Raw genomic sequence first — 19,977 nt, 5'->3', positions numbered from 1 at the left:
ACCCTGTCTTTTCCTTTCCTACATTAAGCTAGAGATGTCCATATGGGTCTCTGTTTGGATGTCTCTCTCAAAGGAAACAGAGAAATTGCTAGAGGAGGGTCGTGGGCCAGAGAATAAAACAGGCTTCCAACAACTCACGATTTGTAAACTTTAGTCGGATGTCTGGATTATAATTAAATCTAAAACTTGGAAAGCAGCTGGGGAAGGGTAGACAGGCTGAATGAGAAGTAGGACAGGGTTTACTAAGCAAATCATGGTGTAGGAAAAACAGATAGCTAACTTTTATGAAATTTTATTTTAATAAAGGTTACAATGGCCAAGCGTTGGCCATCTAGACACAGCTAACAAAGGACACCAAGAGGTGGTTGTGTCTCTTTGTTCACATTCTACATAGAAAGTAAAGCAGCAGCAGGAGAGACTCCTTAGGAAAAGGGCTCTCTCCCTTCGTGAGAACTTCACAGTAATAGAGGTCAGGAAATAAACAGACTTGGCACTCTTATGGGGCCAAACCATGACCTCCAAACAGTAAACCCAAGGGAAAATTCCACTTACTCCAAGTTAAGCCGACAAAGTGGTATCAATATTGCCCATTAAGGATAGGTTTATTTGCTCTGACCTAAGCTGCTTGGCAATCCCACGGTCTAAATAGAAAAAAAAAAAAGGCTTTTTTATTTTCTCTAAAAGCAATAAGCTTATGTCCAAAAGATTATAATTTCTTAGAGATATTGTCAACCCTGTCAATATATGAAAGGCAACTCACATTTTCTCTCCAAGTGACTCTAAATTTTAATCTTTATTATCCTTTCCCAGACGTCACAACTTCTCTCTGCCAGATTCCCTATTATTTCAAGAGACAAGAATATTCCTTAAGGCCTCCTTTTGAATATACATCTTTCTGATATCATGTCTCTGGTTTCCCTGAAGACTATCACATCAACAAATCTATCTTGTGCCTGGATTCTAGGCTTTGAAAATAATTGTATCAGTTTAGCCAGGCACAATCAACATTTCTGTCTTATGTGCATTCTTCAATTCCAGCAGAATGTCTTGTTTGCACCGCCCCAATTCTATGCATAAAAGTGTTGATGCAGAAATTGGCATAATTGTGAACAGAGACAAACCTTTCTGCAAATAAGACAACTGTCACTCATGGACCACAGGAAGACTCTATTCTGAGACTGGTGCAACATAACATCAGCTATGGAAGTCCTAGAAGGGTATGGCTTGTGGAGTAATACCCTGATTAGTGTGCACCAAAAGCTCATAGTATTTTTTTTTTAAGCATCTAAAAGCCTTGCTCCTCTAGAAACGTTTAGCGCATTCAAGCCCACACACACTCAGATAGTAATGATAATCCTTTCTTTGTTTGTGGGATTTGGAAGAGCTACAAAGAATAAAAAAAGCCACAATATTTTGACAAAGTGATGCATTCTTCTCTAGGTGTAGTTGATGGAAACTTTTGAACTTTCCCTGTTCAATTGATAAAACATTATAAATGCAAGAACATTGGAGTATATAAGGCTTTATAGGAATACAACAGATAAAGACACATACTTATTAGGTGTATATGAAGTACCTTATATTTTTAAAATAATCCATTTGCATAAAAATTTACAATTTTACATAAGGTATATCTCCTAATGCTATCCCTCCTCCCACCTCACAACAGGCCCCAGTGTGTGATGTTCCCCCTCCTGTGTCTTAATGTAAATGATGAGTTAATGGGTGCAGCACCCCAACATGGCGCACGTATACATATGTAACAAACCTGCACATTGTGCACATGTACCCTAGAACTTAAAATATAATAAAAAATATAAAAAAGATTTAAAAAAATGTACAGTTTTAAAGATATTCTCTGAAACACTATCAAGACATTTAGTATAAACATAACTTATTACTCAACTAATATTTAAACAGCATCATTCACTTTCTGCACTTCTGATTAAATGAGGAAGGGTGTTGGCAATTTTTTAAAAACTTAATAAAAATTTCTACCCTCCTGTTTCCAAGCAAGATTTGAACTGATATTTAGTATTAAACACAGGTAAAACAACAACATTAAAAATCAAAGACGAGACAAAACCAAGTAAAAGGAGTAGATATTTCCAAGCAATTGTAACAAGTTAATTGTCACAGTTGGGCCATGAATTTGCCGCTCACAGGCGTCAGCATTTGCTCACCAGATGGAACTACTGAAACTCTGTGCCTGTTTAATAGGGTGTTTCTAGACCTGTCTCACCAGCAGGGGCTCTGGATTAATTATACTGTTGTATTTCTCAGAAAGTGGTGAGTAGACCAACTGCATTGGAATCTTCAAGGATGCCTATTTTTAAAATGAGGATTCCTGGGCCTGCCCTAGGCTCTCTGGAGATAGGGTTCTGGAATTTGCATTTTCATATTACCCATCAGGTGACATTTTTGCTCTCTAAAGTTTGGAAACCACTACCTTCCTGGGAATGGTGTCCACTGCATGGGAACTATAGAAAACCCAGCAACAACGAGATAGAAAATTGTTGTAGTGACCAGCCCCTTGGATATTGCTTTATGCTTTGTTATTTCTGCCCTGTGCAGGTAATATATTGAAATGCCTGGTCCACAGTTCACTTGATTTTTTATTTTGAATGGTCCCATGTGCTTGAACTCCTCTGACTATTATGTTATTCTCTTTCCAGCATCCCATCCCCTATCTGCTCATCCACACTTTTTTGGTTCCTTCCACAAGCCCCTGAAAATTGTGCATGTCCCATAACCTGCTGGTTACTCCTGAGCTCACTTTGATAGTTCTGCATGTGCTACAGTCTCTGCTTGTCTCACTGGGATCAATTCACTCCATGCTGGTCCTGGGTCCATCTGAGACCCTCCCTACCCCAGCTTCTAGCCATCAATGCCTACGTATGGACCTACATTGGAGAAATTATCTGCTCTTTGTTCCTGAAGGATATTTCCAGTTCATTGGCTTTATTGGCTTATTCTCTGTATTTGAGGTATGTATCTTATGCTTTTCCCACTTTCTACACACTCTCAGACACAGTTGATTGCCCCTGCTCTTTTCCATTTCCCCCCATATATTCATTGGCTTACATTATCGTCTTATGATGTGCCTCTTAAATTTGACAATTTCATATGAAGGCATATCCAACATTCGGCCTTTAAGTTTATGGTCCTAATTTCTACACTAAACTTATGAATCCTTCAGTCATATACTTGGGAATTCATCATCGTTTAACATTCATTTACCCCCAAGTAATTCTGTTTGTTCTTGTTCCCTGTGAAGTTTTGCCTTTTTGCTAAAAATTTACGATAATACTCCCCGCCCCTTCTTTGTGGAATTATTAAGGCTCCTGTCAAAAATATTTTCTCCATTTTTGAGAGGTACCCATTGTCCCTAGCTCAGAGCCTCCCTCTCTGGTCACAGACCACTCAGGAAATCATTTTTAAAAGAGCATGGACAGCACATTCTGGCAGTTTTCTATGGTTATGCTGCTTCCAAAGCAATCTGCATGAGTCTTCAGCAACCTGCAAGAAGACAAGATAGAAATACCACCTCCACACTCAGCTCCTTTAGTCTTCTACTCAAGACTTCAAAGTGTTCAGGATGCCTCCCACTTTTCTTCAAACTGATCATACAAGCCAGGACAAGTGCAGAGTGTCCAGTGGGTGCAGAAGGCTTAGGATCTCACTTCTGAATTTTGGAAAAGTTTATCAGGGGAGGCAGCACAGCAGATAGAGCACATCAGGTCTGTAACACAGGCAATTCCATAGCAACCCATAGGGAATCAAAATTAGCTCCTCATGGGACTTACTCACATGATTTCTTCCATCAGCTGAGGTGCCTGTAAACCCCAGTCATATGCCAGAGCTGCTTCACACTAGCTGGAGGGGCTGAGCCAATTGTTACATTTTGGGACCTTTGCAAGCTAGTCGTTAAACACAGGCATTATTAAATTACGTAAATTTACATAAAATCAATTACATTAAAAACAAAGGTAACAAATACTAAAAACTCACCACTTTTTAATTATTTTACTATGTTTTACTATTATCTATGCTCTTGAGATAATTTATATCTACTAAGTCTGTATGGCGGAAATAATATATGAGAGTGTGCCACTGCACATCTCTTCCCATCTCTGTGTTAAGTAATATCAAGTTGGTAATTTGAAATAGGCTACGGTGGGATATTTACACCACAGAAATCAGCACGTGCTGCAAATCAAGATTTAACCAACCCTCTCCTCCCACCCCCAGCCAGTTGTTAAATATGTACCAGTGCATTATTTGCTGTGAATCCAGCCCACTTAGTATTACGATGGAAAGTACAAAAGTACACCATGGTTATGGGTCAAATTTCCCATCTTTACTTAGAACTTTCTCACTGCCCCCAATCTGCTTTCCTTTCGATGTGGTCCAACATGTCTCAAGCCAAGGCCTGTGGAAGCACAACCTATATATCAAATAACTTACCTGAATAACGTTCACACTGGCCCTCCTTTTTAAAATCTTCAGAAATTCTTTCATATAAATTTTACATCTACTTTTTCTCTGCTCAAAGTCCCTGCTCTTTTACCTAAATTGTCTCCTATACCCTACTCTGCACTTGTGTGTTTATGTGTTTATATCTGTGTGTTTGTGTTTATGTGTTCATATCTGTATGTACTAGATAGTAGCTGGGCAGTTACTTCTGATTGACTAACTTTAAATTAAAATATCTGTAATTTAAGCCCACCTTAGTATCTACTAAAACACTAGAAGGTGAGATCATTAACTGTCTTAGAATCAATACTCGAGTCCTTAAGAGGGAATTCAGGAGGTTAGCAAACATTATTAAAAGATCAGAAAATGGATTCAGGAAAACCAAAAGAAAGTAAGACTCTTTATGTGGCACTGATAAGGCTAATGGGGAACTGAACGTGATCATGGAGAATGATTGGGAATTTTATACAGAGAAGTCTTTGTTCTCTGTTTCCACTCACGGTAAGTCAGGAGAGATTCAACTTACAGCACTTCATCGAAAGAACTGTAGAATTCAATAAGAGAAAATTATCTGAAGGTTTTATTTCTCCTAAAGTTGTTTTTAATCAACATTTTAATCAATGATCCCACAGAAGCTGAATTTGAAGGTAGAGAGTCTAATTACGAAAAAGTCACTCAAAAATATAGTCAATGGAAGATGGGATGTCTGAGTTGTCCCCACAAACAGATATGGACTCTGGCTTTCTAATATCCTACAAAGTTCTAAGCTTAATTGAAGATCTTATTTACTAAGGTTACCCCAAGTAGAGTACGTGTATGGTTAAGGGATAAGGATATAAATACCTAAGACACATGATACCAAATCTGACCAAAGAAACATCCTGTCTAAAAGCTCGTTTCTGATAAAGTCACTGAAGTTATTTTGCTGAAGAGCGTAAGAGAGCCTCTAATAAACAACTTCCACTAATACTTCATGAGGTCCTTGTGTTTGTCTAATCTCATTTTGAACCAATTTATGTATTAACCTACTATGCATAATTTATGTGCAACCTCCAGGTAATTACTTCCCTATTTTTTATTGCCACTCTAATGATAGATACAGTTTCTATACAAGTTTCTTCCAGTATCCTGGAATTTGCTAAATTTCTGGGTATATATTATAATTTTTTGGAATAGAAAAGGTAAAAACCACTAAATGCATTCATTAACTGGTTAATGCAATTAATTCTAATGAATTAATCAATTAATTCAAAAGTCAGAATTAACCCTATTCATGCTCTACAATATTTAAGGCTTCCAGGGACTTTTGTAATTTGGCTTCTACTTATCTATTTAATCTTTTCTCTCACCACAACCTCTGCCCAACCTACTCCAAATGCTTCAACTATAGTAAATTACTAAATTACTTTCAGTTCCTCATGGAGATTTGGCAGGAGGACATTTCCTATTTCTGGAAGGCCTTTCTTTCTACTAAGAAAACACCTAACTCATCCCTGGCACCCCCTACCTGGTTTAAGTGCTACTTCCATGTGTGTCCATAGCACTTTGTGCTTGCCTTCCCCAGGACATCTGAATCTCTCACTAGGCTTTCAGGTTCTTGAAAACAGGGACAGTGTCATTTTTGTCCATCATTGTATCCCAAGGTAGTAGACACTCAATAATAATTATTAAATGTGTAAACCAAATAAGTTGGTGGATTTTAAATAATAGTATCACTGTGTTCTCAGACTAGAGGCCAGTCTATCAACTCTGAGCCTTTGAAGTTGAAGAATGGCCCAATTTCATGGCCATTATATTCATCATTTTCTGAATCATGCCAGGAATCATGAAGTTTCCCAAATGCAAATTCATGATGATTTCACACGCATGTCATTTCACGCCTTTGTTTTCTTTCCTAATGATGCCTGGGATTTCATTGGACTTTTTGGCTGATATCTTCAGAGAATACTTGAAATAGCTTCAAGGTCTTCTTTTTTTCCAGGTTGGAAATAATTTTTGGAATTATCATCCTGTAAGCATGGTTTGTAGGATAGAAAAATCAGAAACAGTGAACTGAGTTTAAATTTATCTTAAGTTAGATTCTGTATGTTACCAGCAGCACAAATTTTATCTCTTTGTTAAACAGAGCTGAAAAGCTATTGTAAAGTTCAAGAACATCTCCCCTAAGGAACAAAAGCAGGAGAAGACTTCTGTTATGATGAGGGAAATCAAACAAACCTTGATTCTGAAACAGCTTTGTTCTCAGAAAGATGACTTTTTAAGGGAGGATACCAAAACAAGAGTGAAAAACCAGAGGCAGGGACCTTGGGACCAGTAAAGATTAGTTAAGCATAAAGGGATCTGCTTGAAAGTTATGTATAGGCTTGACAAGGAGAACAGAAGAGTGTCATGGCAGCAAGGTATGAATTAAGAAAACATGTCTTGGTTTATAAGAGATTTTACTTGGTTTTATTCATCTGCTCTAAGGTGTATGATACTTTAAACTTGGAAAATAATTTTCTTATAGTTTTAATGAAGACATTTTGATATTGCTTTTTTTTTAATTTTAATTTTTATTTATATATTCTTTTGAGACAAAGTCTCACTCTGTTGCCCAGGCTGGAGGGTAGTGGCACCGTCTCGGCTCACTGCAACCTCTGCCTCCCAGGTTCAAGTGACTCTCCTGCCTTGGCCTCCAAGTAGCTGGGATTATAGGCACCCGCCACCACCCCTGGATAATTTTTGTATTTTAAGTAGAGACAGGGTTTCACCACGTTGGCCAGGCTGGTCTCAAACTCCTGACATCAGAAGATCGACCCACCTTGGCCTCCCAAAGTGCTGGGATTACAGGTGTGAGCCACCACGTCTGGTCTTTGATATTAATTTAAAACCAGTTTTCAGCTTATAAGTTATTTACTTTTCTATAACAGACTTTAGGTGCTTCTAGATGCTAGTTTCTAAAATAAAACTCCATTTTATTTTAACTTGGAGTCATTTTAACTCAAAGACCTGTCTCAGGAAATTATAGGTGAATAATGAAGGTCACTTTATGACAATTATTAGTAAAAATATAGTTATCTGCTTAGATCATTATTGCGAACAAGCAAATTTTTATTTTTCTTTGAAAATAAAAAGGGTCAAATGATATAAATCATCCACTTTTGTCTCATGATAATTAAAGATTGGTGCTTAAAGCATAAATATCTATTTTTCTGCCTCTCTCCATAAACTTGCTTTCTTAATGATTTTAATCAAATGTTCAGGTGAAATGGCATTGATTTTATATCATGAGGCTTTGAAAAGCAGCTCAAGAGGGTTGAGACACATTCAAACTAGTCATTGTGGTAGTGATCACAGATCATTGTGATGGCAGGGACAGGATAAAGTAAGATTCTGCACTCTGGTCCAAAAAAAATCAGCTGCACAAGGACAGGGCTGGCGACACAGAGTTTAGTGGCGCATGTTTAAAAAAGATGATCATTATCTAGGTTCATGCCCTGAAATTGGTTTTTACATCTCACTGGTTTATTTTAGTCTGAACAGACCCATTTTTTCCCGTAATATTAAGTTTTTTGAAGCACTTAAGGAATGCTGTTTAATTTAAAGTCTTGTAGGATGTTCCTCATTTTTGATTTGTCTGATTATTTCCTCTTGATATCCAGTTATTTACTTTGGTTCCTCTTTCCCCTGAATTTCCTGTAAACAGTAAGTTGGGTCTTAAACAGGGGTTGACACACTATCACCCTGGGACCAAATCCAATCTACCGCTTATTTTTATAAATAAAGTTTTATTGGTACATAGCCATACCCATTTGCTTATATATTGACAGAGCTGAGAAGTTGTGACAGAGACGGGATGGCCCATGCACCCTAAAATAATTATGATCTAACTCTTTCCAAATAAAATTTGCCAACTCATTGACTAAGAAATTGATTGGCTTCAGGTAAAATATTTTGGCACCAGGGTGATGTACTTCATATTATACCATCATGAGGCACACTGTCAGGTTGCCTCACTATTAGTGATGCTAAATCAGTACACTTGGTTAAGGTAGTGATAGCCAGCTCTCTCCATTGTAAAGGCATACTTTTTCCCTTTTAATTTAATAATTCATAGAGTTATACTTGGTTCTATGTAAATGTCCAATTTTCTGAAAAATTCTTTACCTAAAAGTTTCACCATCCATTGATGATCTAGAATTATTACATTAGGAAATAAAAAATGTTATTTTCTAAATCTATCATTTCTTCAGCATTTATTAGCTGACACAATAAAATAGCCTAAACTCACCCTATAATTTCCCTGCCCCAGACCTGGAATCAGCCATTTGTTTCCCAATTAGCCGTGGTTCCTTCAGGTGGGAATTAATGTCTGGAAATCAATATCTAGATACTAGGTATGCTCATTGCCACTGGAGTGTCATTGTTTCTAGGCCCTTACTGTGATGCTTTCTAGAGAGAGAAAAATTTACTTAAAAATTGTAAGTTCTTATTTATATTTTCATTTTATATTTAATATCACCGTTTTGAAATTTTCATTTAATATTGGTATTTTTCTTTTACACTGAGTCCTAGTCCTGTTAATATTAATACGTCAATTTATATGTTTTATTCTACTGCAAATTTAAAATATTTCGAAGTCTCAATACCAGTGTTACCATTAATAATAAACCTAACGAGTCAAGTTTAGGATTTCTTTCCAGTACTTTTTCCCTAAGAATATATCCAAATAACATATACAGATTACTGTTTTCTTTTATTCGTTACTATTTTTTTTTTGGAGACAGGGTCTCACTCTGTCACTCAGGCTGGAGTGCAGTATTATGATCTTGGCTCACTGCAACCTCCACATCCCAGGCTCAAGTGACCCTCCCACCTCAGCCTCCTGAGTAGCTGGAAGTACAGCTATCCGCCACCAACTCTGGCTAATGTTTTTGTATTTTTTATAGACACGGGGTTTCACCATTTTGCCCAGGCTGCTCTGGAACTCCTGAACGTAAGCAATCCACCCATCTCAGCTTCCTAAAGTGCTGGGATTACAGGTGTGAGCCACCAAGCCTGGCCCAGAGTTTTCAAAAGTTACTTAAAATAGTTTTCTTTCCTCATGTGGTTTTATTATCTTACTTGGGAGGGGTTAAAAAAACATTCTTATGACAATTGGGGAAATTTGAATATGGCTAGATACTGATTGATATTATGGAATTACCATTGATTTTCTTAGGTATCACAATGGTATCGTGGTTAAGTAGGTAATTGTCCTTATTCTCAGTTAATTCATGTCAGCGTAGTGATAAAGTGTCATGATGTCTGCAACTTTCTTTCAAATGGCATATGGCATAACAAAGTGTGTGTGTGGAGAGAGAGAGAGTACAAATGATGAAGCAAATCGGGCAAAATATTAAAAATTAGTAAAACTGGGTAGAAATTATTCACACTATTCTTATAACTCTTCCTTCGCTTGAAATTTTATCAATAATTAAAATTTAGAGAAAAAGGTGGGAGAGAAAGAAAAATATTATCATTGTTCCATATGAATTTTTTAAAGTGTTCCATACACATATGCACAAACATTTTCCCACTTTGGGCAAAATTAATGTATGTGTCTTGGGGAAAGAAGCTTATAAGTTTGCTCTGTTTTAGCAGAAGGGTCAGACCATACATAAGGCTCTGAGTGTTATACTGTGGAAGTGAATAGGCAGAAAGGAATGCAATCAGATGAGAATGGTGTCTTAGGTTTAATAGAATGTCAAGTTTTCTCAGCTTTCCTTCATTTCAGTTCAGTTTTTCTAAAGGCGCGATAGAACCCAAGTATGTAAGAATATTTTGCTTTTAAGCAGCAATACTAATGTTCCCCGCTTCTTCCACCATCCTGCTAGACCTGGGGTCAGTACACATTTTGTGGAAAGGGTGCCAAATAATAAATATTTCAGGCCTGCAGGCCATACAGTCTCTGTTAGCATCTATTCAACTCTGTCACAGCAGAACACGAAAGCAGCCAGAGACAAACAAATAAGCTTGGCTCTGTTCCAATAAAACTTTACTTATGGACATGGAAATTTTAATTTCATATAATTTCTACACAACACAAATTCTTTTTTTATCTTCTTTTTTTGACCATTTAAACATGCAAAAACATATTCTTAGCTTGCAGGCAATACAAAAAACAGGCAGAAGGCCAGATATGGACTAACCCAGAGAACAAAAGGGAAAACTTAAAATTGAATCTTTGTGTTGGCTGCCCTTTAGCTACCTAGCTTAACTTTGGTGAAGGAAAGGGGCTCTCTTAGATGGTGTGACAGATCTGAGCAGCACTATACTCTTAAGCCATTCAGCAGAGAGCAGGAGAGTCCTCTGAGACCTCCAAGATTAAAGAAGTCCATGAGCTGCTGTAAGTAGGGAGGCTTGCTTCAAGTTTGTAATCAGCGTGATTGGAGTCATAATGAAGGTAATGGTAACGGGAACCTTGGTCTGTTAGTCCAGCATCTACTTAGAGTTGGAGAACATTGTCTTATTTGCTCCCTTCTGCAAGTGAAGCCACCTTACCCACTGTCTGCTTTGAGGCCTTTACCTTGACAGATCAATCTCATGTTAATATATCTGTGCAATAAAATGGATTTGCTTTCAGATATGAATTTGTCTTATTTAAATAAATGTATATTAGATACTGATACAAATAACTTCCTAAGCAATAAGCTTTATTTGCAATAATTTATATCCTTTAACAATACTGCCATAGTGATCCTGAACCATGATGTGTGGGCATCATCACGGTGGTGTCCTCTGGCCAATGAGGATTTTCCTCCTAAACCCTCCTCCACTATAAATGGCAAATGAGTTGAGAGCATACTCCCTCCAAAAAGAATTCACAAAAGAAAGACCTTATAGGGATGGAGACAGATATGGGGAAAAAGAAAGAGACAATATCCTCAATATTAAAAGTTTGTTAGGAGAAAGATTTACATTTGTTTCACATGGTCTCAAACAATAAAAGGAGGACCAATGTGTACAAGAGACAGATCTGAGCTTATAATTCCTATAAAAAATAAAGGAATTAAAAAAAGGAAAAGAAAAAAATTCTATAGCTATCAAAAGATGAAATATGAAATATACTGCCCTCAAAGATAGCAAGTTCAACATCAGGAGATGCGTATGTACCTAGGATGTATGAAATGTAGGAACACTTAGTAGAGAAGTGGAAGAGATTTAAACACTAAAACCATTAAACTAGATGACTTTTAAGATTTATGATCTTTAATACTCAGGCTTGACAATTTTGAGATGGTACTCTTTCCTTTGTTTAGAACAAAAAGGCAAACATAAATAACCAAGAGATAATTCCTTATTCCTCTAGTTTAAACAGAACTAAAACAAGTGTGACTCATTCAACTCTAACAAATCAGGCCCTACCACTTGTCTAGTAGTGGTTTATTCTAGTTAGATTCCTCTACTCAATGAATATTTATTGAGATTGAGTTTCCTACAATGTGCCAGATACAAAGGTAGGATGGTGAAGACAGACGCAAATTCCATTTCCGTAGAATTTACTGGAGTTTACTGGAGAAGATAAAAATTTAACAAGTAATTACAATACGAAATGAGTGTTAAGACTGTACAGGAAAAGGGCATTATGGTGGTTTTCAAATAGGATCACAAATTATTTGATACACCCCCTATTGAGAGTTTGGATCTAAATGCCTTCTACTTGAATCTCGATGGGCCTCATAATTACTCTGATCAGTGAATAAAACAGAAATAACACTATGTGATTTCCAAGACTAAGTCATGAAAGCTATAAGGCTTCTGCCTTTTTTTGTTGGAAGACAATCTCCTGGAGCTCAGAGGCATTATATAGGAAGTCTGGCTCCTCTGAGGCCACTACGCTTTGAAGAAGCCAAGCTTCACGGAGAGACCATGCAAGGCTCCAGATGACAGTTCCCAGCTACCCCCAGCTTTCTAGTCATCTCAGCCCAGATGAAAGAAGTCATCAGACTATTCCCCTCCCCAGCCATTCAAGTCCTCCAAGCTCAAACTCCAGAAATTATGAAGCAGAGAAAAACCATCCTCTCCACACCCTGTCAAAATTCTTGACTCTGTCCAAATTAATCTCAACAGGCATCATGAAAACATATACCAAGAAGACCTAACTTCAACAAGAGGCCAAAGAAGGTCTCACTGAGGAAGTCACATTTGTGCAGAGACATGAAGAACACAGGAATGTAGTCAGCCACAGGAATGTTCCCAGTAGAAGAAACATCCATCTGAAGACCCAGTGGATCTACCAGGAAATGGCAGAGTCCAGCAGTCTGGAGAGGAGTAGGAGGGGCAGGGGTGCAGTGAGAGATTAAAGAGCTAAGCAGAGTCCAGCCATGGGCATCCCATGGGCAACATTAAGGCATCTGAACTTTACCCAAAGTGTGAAGAAAAACCACAGAAGGGTTTTCAGTATCTGAATGACATGACTAGCTGTGTTTGCTTTGCGGCAAGGCTGAAGTAATGAGGTGTTGTGGCTGCAATTCAGGTGAGAGAGGATGGTGGCCCTATCAGGGTGACAGCAAAGGATATTGATATTCAAAAGGCAAATTCACAGAATTTAATAAGCCCTTGGCTGTAGGAGTGGGGACTAAGAGAGAGAAGAGTCACCCTGGGCTTGTGATTGGGCAGTGAGTACATCCTGTTGTCATTTACAGAAAAAGGAACACTGGAGGAAGAACAGGGTGGAGAGAGTGATGAATATCTCTATCTGAGGCATGGAAAATGTGAAGTGCCAGGGAGACATCCATATGGCAAAGCCCCAGAGACAGCTGGCTAAACATTGTAGATAAGGAGGAGGGTGTAGAGAGAAATGAATATAACAGTGTGTATTGTACTCCGGGTGCTTTATATACATCATTTCCTTTAATTCTGCTAACAACCATTTAGGTGTGTTCAGAGACATAGGTAACTTGACTAAGGTCATAGAGGTAGGAAGTGGTAAGATAGGGATTTTAACACAGATTTTCTTACTCCACATTAAAAAAAGACAATCATAATACCAGACGATTCTTTGTAGGTCTGGAAGGTAACAAAATCAGCTTTTGGGAATGCCTCTCCAGTCAGTTTAGTGAGTGACCTGAACAGCTAACAGTATGAACACAGGTGAGAACAAGAGAAAGCTGTCCAGCTTGTCCAGGCCATGATGCAGATGGCAATGCCACTTGTCCTTGATGCAGAATACACCTGGTGCCCTGGTGTATTCTGGGTGACTAGAATGTTTTATAGAGCATGTCAAAACCTTTATAGATTCTCACACAGTAGATACCCTCAGGGTTCTGCAGCACAATCATGCCTTCTTTGCAAGTTGTAATTTTTCTTTTAAGATCTAGCTCTTGAATCACTATTGGACCCTGGTGATCATTACGATAACAATCATTTGTCAAGCAGATACATGTGGTAGGCATTGTAGTAAGTGTTTTCCATGTTTTAGTGTGTTTATTCCTCACAAGAACCATATGAGGTATGTATTTTTTTAACCTCCATTTCATAAACAAGAGTTTGGCTCCTGACCTTAAGATACCAGGTAACAACGAGACTCATAGCTATTCCAATGAGTTGGGTGTCATCTGAGCCACCAGATGCTTCTAGGAGTGCCTAAGCAGTACCAACTCATTAAACGAATGTGGAATGTGCCTGAAGACTCAGGTAATTTACACAGACAGGCAGCTCCCACTCAGCATGCCACTCCTGCCACAGCAGCATCCCTTCAACCCACACCCACAGCCCCTAAGGCACCCTCTGGAGAGAGGAAAAAATGAGCCAGTTTTACAGCTGGATCTACACATGCACTGGTCCAGACAGAAGTGGAGTGCTGGGATTGATGGCACTGCTCAGAGACGTCCCTGAAAGGGGATGGAGGAGGGAAATCTACCATGCAAATGTAATTTCAATAGGATGATTTCCATGTTCACTTTACCTGATGTAAAGAATTAGTGACTGGCTCATATTAGGTACTCAGCAAATATTTTTTAATAGATGAATAAAAGATGGATTAATAACATTTTGTGGGCAGTAGCTAATGGTTTGGTCAGTAAGTTAGGGACATTGAAGGAATAAGATTGGAGGATCTGTGAAAATAAGTCCCCCCATTGTTGGAATTAGTCCAGAGTGCACACGTATTGTATGGAGGTGATTTTAAAGAAGTAGGTGGGAGTCATGGCCTACTATGTGTGTATCAGTCTTCCCCAGCAACCTGCCACTTGCTCTTATGATAAAATGCTCCTAGTGATGGGGAATAGGAGATATGGACTGCTCAACCATGTCAGTTGCTTTTATCAAGGCTAATCTGACTACTGTACCTGTGAGTCCTTAACATGGTATGATACCCCAAGGGAATCAGCCAATTTTAGCCAGTTCCAATATTTTATTGCACACTTTCCATCATGGAAAGGACAGAAAAAATAATTGGATTTTCTTTCACTATACACTGTTTTTGGGCCAACTGTGTATCCATAGTATCCCGCAGGACATTGTTTCTTCCTAAGGAAGTCCATTAACTGTGTAAGAAGTAGAGGAGGGGGTGGAGCCAAGATGGCCGAATAGGAACACCTCCAGTCTACAGCTCCCAGCGTGAGCGATACAGAAAACTGGTGATTTCTGCATTTCCAACTGAGGCACTGGGTTCATCTCACTGGGGAGTGCCTGACAGTGGGTGCAGGACAGTGGGTGCAGCGCACCATGCATGAGCTGAAGCAGGGCGAGGCATCGTCTCACCTGGGAAGCGCAAGGGGTCAGGGAATTCCCTTTCCTAGTCAAAGAAAGGGGTGACAGACGGCACCTGGAAAATCAGGTCACTCCCACTCTAATACTGTGCTTTTCCAACGGGCTTAACAAACAGCACATTAGGAGATTATATCCTGCACCTGGCTCAGAGCGTCCTATGCTCACGGAGCCTCGCTCATTGCTAGCACAGCAGTCTGAGATCAAACTGCAAGGCAGCCCCAAGGCTGAGGGAGGGGCGCCCGCCATTGCCCAGGCTTGAGTAGGTAAACAAAGCTGCTGGGAAGCTCATAGTGGGTGGAGCCCACCACAGCTCAAGGAGGCCTGCCTGCCTGCCTCTGTAGACTCTACCTCTGGGGGCAGGGCACAGACAAAAGGCAGCAGTAACCTCTACAGACTTAAATGTCCCTGTCTGACAGCTTTGAAGAGAGTAGTGGTTCTCCCAGCACGCAGCTGGAGATCTGAGAGTGGGCAGATTGCCTCCCCAAGTGGGTCCCTGACCCTGGAGTAGCCTAACTGGGAGGCACTTCCCAGTAGGGGCGGACTGACACCTCACACAGCCAAGTGCTCCTCTGAGATAAAACTTCCAGAGGAATGATCAGGTGGCAGCATTTGCAGTTCACCAATATCCGCTGTTCTGCAGCCACCGCTGCTGATACCCAGGCAAACAGGGTGTGGAGTGGACCTCCAACAAACTCCAACAGACCTGCAGCTGAGGGTCCTGACAGTTAGAAGGAAAACTAACAAACAGAAAGGACATCCACACCAAAACCCCATCTGTACATCACCATCATCAAAGACCAAAGGTAGATAAAACCACAAAGATGGGGAAAAAACAGAGAAGAAAAACTGGAAACTATAAAAATCAGAGCACCTCTCCTCCTCCAAAGGAACACAGCTCCTCACCAGCAACGGAACAAAGCTCGGATGGAGAATGACTTTGACGAGGTGAGAGAAGATGGCTTCAGAAGATCAAACTACTCTGAGCTAAAGGAGAAAGTTCAAACCAATGGCAAATAAGTTAAAAACCTTGAAAAAAAATTAGACGAATGGCTAACTAGAATAAACAATGCACAAAAGTCCTTAAAGGACCTGATGGAGCTGAAAGCCACAGCACGAGAACTACGTGACAAATGCACAAGCCTCAGTAGCCAGTGCGATCAACTGGAAGAAAGGGTATGAGCGATGGAAGATGAAATGAATGAAATGAAGCGAGAAGAGAAGTTCAGAGAAAAAAGAATAAAAAGAAACAAACAAAGCCTCCAAGAAATATGGGACTATGTGAAAAGACCAAATCTACATCTGATCGGTGTACCTGAAAGTGACGGGGAGAATGGAACCAAGTTGGAAAACACTCTGCAGGATATTATCCAGGAGAAATTCCCCAATCTAGCAAGGCAGGCCAACATTCACATTCAGGAAATACAGAGAATGCCACAAAGATACTCCTTGAGAAGAGCAACTCCAAGACACATAATTGTCAGATTCACCAAAGTTGAAATGAAGGAAAAGATGTTAAGGGCAACCAAAGAGAAAGGTCGGATTACCTAACCACAAAGGGAAGCCCATCAGACTAACAGCTGATCTCTCAGCAGAAACTCTACAAGCCAGAAGAGAGTGGGGGCCAATATTCAACATTCTTAAAGAAAAGAATTTTCAACCCAGAATTTCATATCCAGCCAAACTAATCTTCATAAGTGAAGGAGAAATAAACTACTTTACAGACAAGCAAATGCTGAGAGATTTTGTCACCACCAGGCCTGCCCTAAAAGAGCTCCTGAAGGAAGCACTAAACATGGAAAGAATAACCGGTAGCAGCCATTGCAAAAACATGCCAAATTGTAAAGACCATCGAGGCTAGGAAGAAATTGCATCAACTAATGAGCAAAATAACCAGCTAACATCGCAATGACAGGATCAAATTCACACATAATAATACTAACCTTAAATATAAATGGGCTAAATGCTCCAATTAAAAGACATGGACTGGCAAATTGGATAAAGAGTCAAGACCTATCAGTGTGCTGTATTCAGGAAATCCATTCATGTGCAGAGACACACATAGGCTCAAAATAAAGGGATGGAGGAAGATCTATCAAGCAAATGGAAAACAAAATAAGGCAGGGGTTGCAATCTTAGTCTCTGATAAAACAGACTTTAAGCCAACAAAGATCAAAAGAGACAAAGAAGGCCATTACATAATGGTAAAGGGATCCATTCAACAAGAAGATCTAACTATCCTAAATATATATGCACCCAATATAGGAGCACCCAGATTCATAAAGCAAGTCCTTAGAGACCTACAAAGAGACTTAGACTTCCACACAATAATAATGGGAGACTTTAACACCCCACTGTCAACATTAGACAGATCAACGAGACAGAAAGTTAACAAAGATATCCAGGAATTGAACTCAGCTCTGCACCAAGCGGACCTAATAGACATCTACAGAACTCTCCACCCCAAATCAACAGAATGTACATTCTTTTCAGCACCACACCACACCTATTCCAAAATTGACCACATAGTTGGAAGTAAAGTACTCCTCAGCATATGTAAAAGAACAGAAATTATAACAAACTGTCTCTCAGACCACAGTGTAATCAAACTAGAACTCAGGATTAAGAAACTCACTCAAAACCGCTCAACTACATGGAAACTGAACAACCTGCTCCTGAATGACTACTGGGTACATAACGAAATGAAGGCAGAAATAAAGATGTTCTTTGAAACCAACGAGAACAAAGACACAACATACCAGAATCTCTGGGACACATTCAAAGCAGTGTGTAGAGGGAAATTTATAGCACTAAATGCCCACAAGAGAAAGCAGGAAAGATCCAAAATTGACACCATAACATCACAATTAAAAGAACTAGAAAAGCAAGAGCAAACACATTCAAAAGCTAGCAGAAGGCAAGAAATAACTAAAATCAGAGCAGAAATGAAGGAAATAGAGACACAAAAAACCCTTCAAAAAAATTAATGAATCCAGGAGCTGGTTTTTTGAAAAGATCAACAAAATTGATAGACTGCTAGCAAGACTAACAAAGAAGAAAAGAGAGAAGAATCAAATAGATGCAATAAAAAATGAAAAAGGGGATATCACCACCGATCCCACAGAAATACAATCTACCATCAGAGAATACTACAAACACCTCTACGCAAATAAACTAGAAAATCTAGAAGAAATGGATAAATTACTCAGCACATACACCCTCCCAAGATTAAACCAGGAAGAAGTTGAATCTCTGAATAGACCAATAACAGGCTCTGAAATTGTGGCAATAATCAATAGCTTACCAACCAAAAAGAGTCCAGGACCAGATGGATTCACAGCTGAATTCTACGAGAAGTACAAGGAGGAGCTGGTACCATTCCTTCTGAAACTATTCCAATCGATAGAAAAAGAGGGAATCCTCCCTAACTCATTTTATGAGGCCAGCATCATCCTGATACCAAAGCCGGGCAGAGACACAACCAAAAAAGAGAATTTTAGGCCAATATCCTTGATGAACATTGATGCAAAAATCCTCAATAAAATACTGGCAAATCGAATCCAGCAGCACATCAAAAAGCTTAGCCACCATGATCAAGTGGGCTGTAACCCAGAATTTCATATCCAGCCACACTAAGCTTCATAAGCGAAGGAGAAATAAAATCCTTTACAGACAAGCAAATGCTGAGAGATTTTGTCACCACCAGTCCTGCCTTACAAGAGCTCCTGAAGGAAGCACTAAATACAGAAAGAAAAAACCAGTACCAGCCACTGCAAAAACATGCCAAATTGTAGACCATCAACACTATGAAGAAACTGCATCAACTAACGGGCAAAATAACCAGCTAGCATCACAATGACAGGATCAAATTCACACATAACAATATTTACCTTAAATATAAATAGGCTAAATGCCCCAATTAAAAGACACAGACTGGCAAATTGGATAAAGAGTCACGACCCACTGGTGTGCTCTATTCAAAGACCCATCTCACGTGCAAAGACACACATAGGCTCGAAATAAAGGGATGGAGGAATATTTACCAAGCAAATGGAAAGCAAAAAAAAAGCAGGGGTTGCGATCCTAGTCTCTGATAAAATAGACTTTAAACCAACAAAGATCAAAAAAGACAAAAAAGGGCATTACATAATGGTAAAAGTATCCAAGCAACAAGAAGAGTGAGCTATCCTAAATATATATGCACCCAAGACAGGAGCACCCAGATTCATAAAGCAAGTTCTTAGAGATCTACAAAGAGACTTAGACTCCCACACAATAATAGTGGGAGACTTTAATATCCCACTGTCAATATTAGACAGAATAATGGGACAGAAAATTAACAAGGATATTTAGGACTTGAACTCAGCTCTGGATCAAGCAGACCTAATAGACATCTACAGAACTCTCCACCCCAAGTCAACAGAATATGCATTCTTCTCAGCACCACATCACACTCACTCTAAAATTGACTACAGAGTTGGAAGTAAAACACTCCTCAGCAAATGCGAAAGAATAGAAATCGTAACAGTCTCTCAGATCACAGTGCAATCAAATTAGAATGCAGGATTAAGAAATTCACTTAAGGCTGGGTGCGGTGGCTCACACCTGTAATCCCAGCACTTTGGGAGGCCAAGCAGGCAGATCACGAGGTCAGAAGATTGAGACCATCCTGGCTAACACAGTGAAACCCTGTCTCTACTAAAAATACAAGAAAAAAAAAAAAATTAGCCAGGCATGGTGGCAGGCGCCCATAGTCCCAGCTACTCGGGA

At 39.2% G+C, this 19,977-nt stretch overlaps 1 protein-coding gene across 14 annotated transcripts in view; it reads right to left on the bottom strand.

Annotated features, from left to right (window-relative positions):
* CCDC148 (coiled-coil domain containing 148) overlaps positions 1-19,977 on the bottom strand; it is a 315,736-nt gene that overhangs the window by 27,482 nt on the left and 268,277 nt on the right. The gene's annotated exons all lie outside the window — the stretch shown is intronic.

The sequence above is a fragment of the Symphalangus syndactylus genome, chromosome 9 (assembly GCF_028878055.3).
Source record: "Symphalangus syndactylus isolate Jambi chromosome 9, NHGRI_mSymSyn1-v2.1_pri, whole genome shotgun sequence".
NCBI classification, from domain to species: domain Eukaryota; kingdom Metazoa; phylum Chordata; class Mammalia; order Primates; family Hylobatidae; genus Symphalangus; species Symphalangus syndactylus.
Note: the sequence above shows the minus strand (reverse complement) of the source record. Positions and strands in the feature narration are given on the sequence as shown.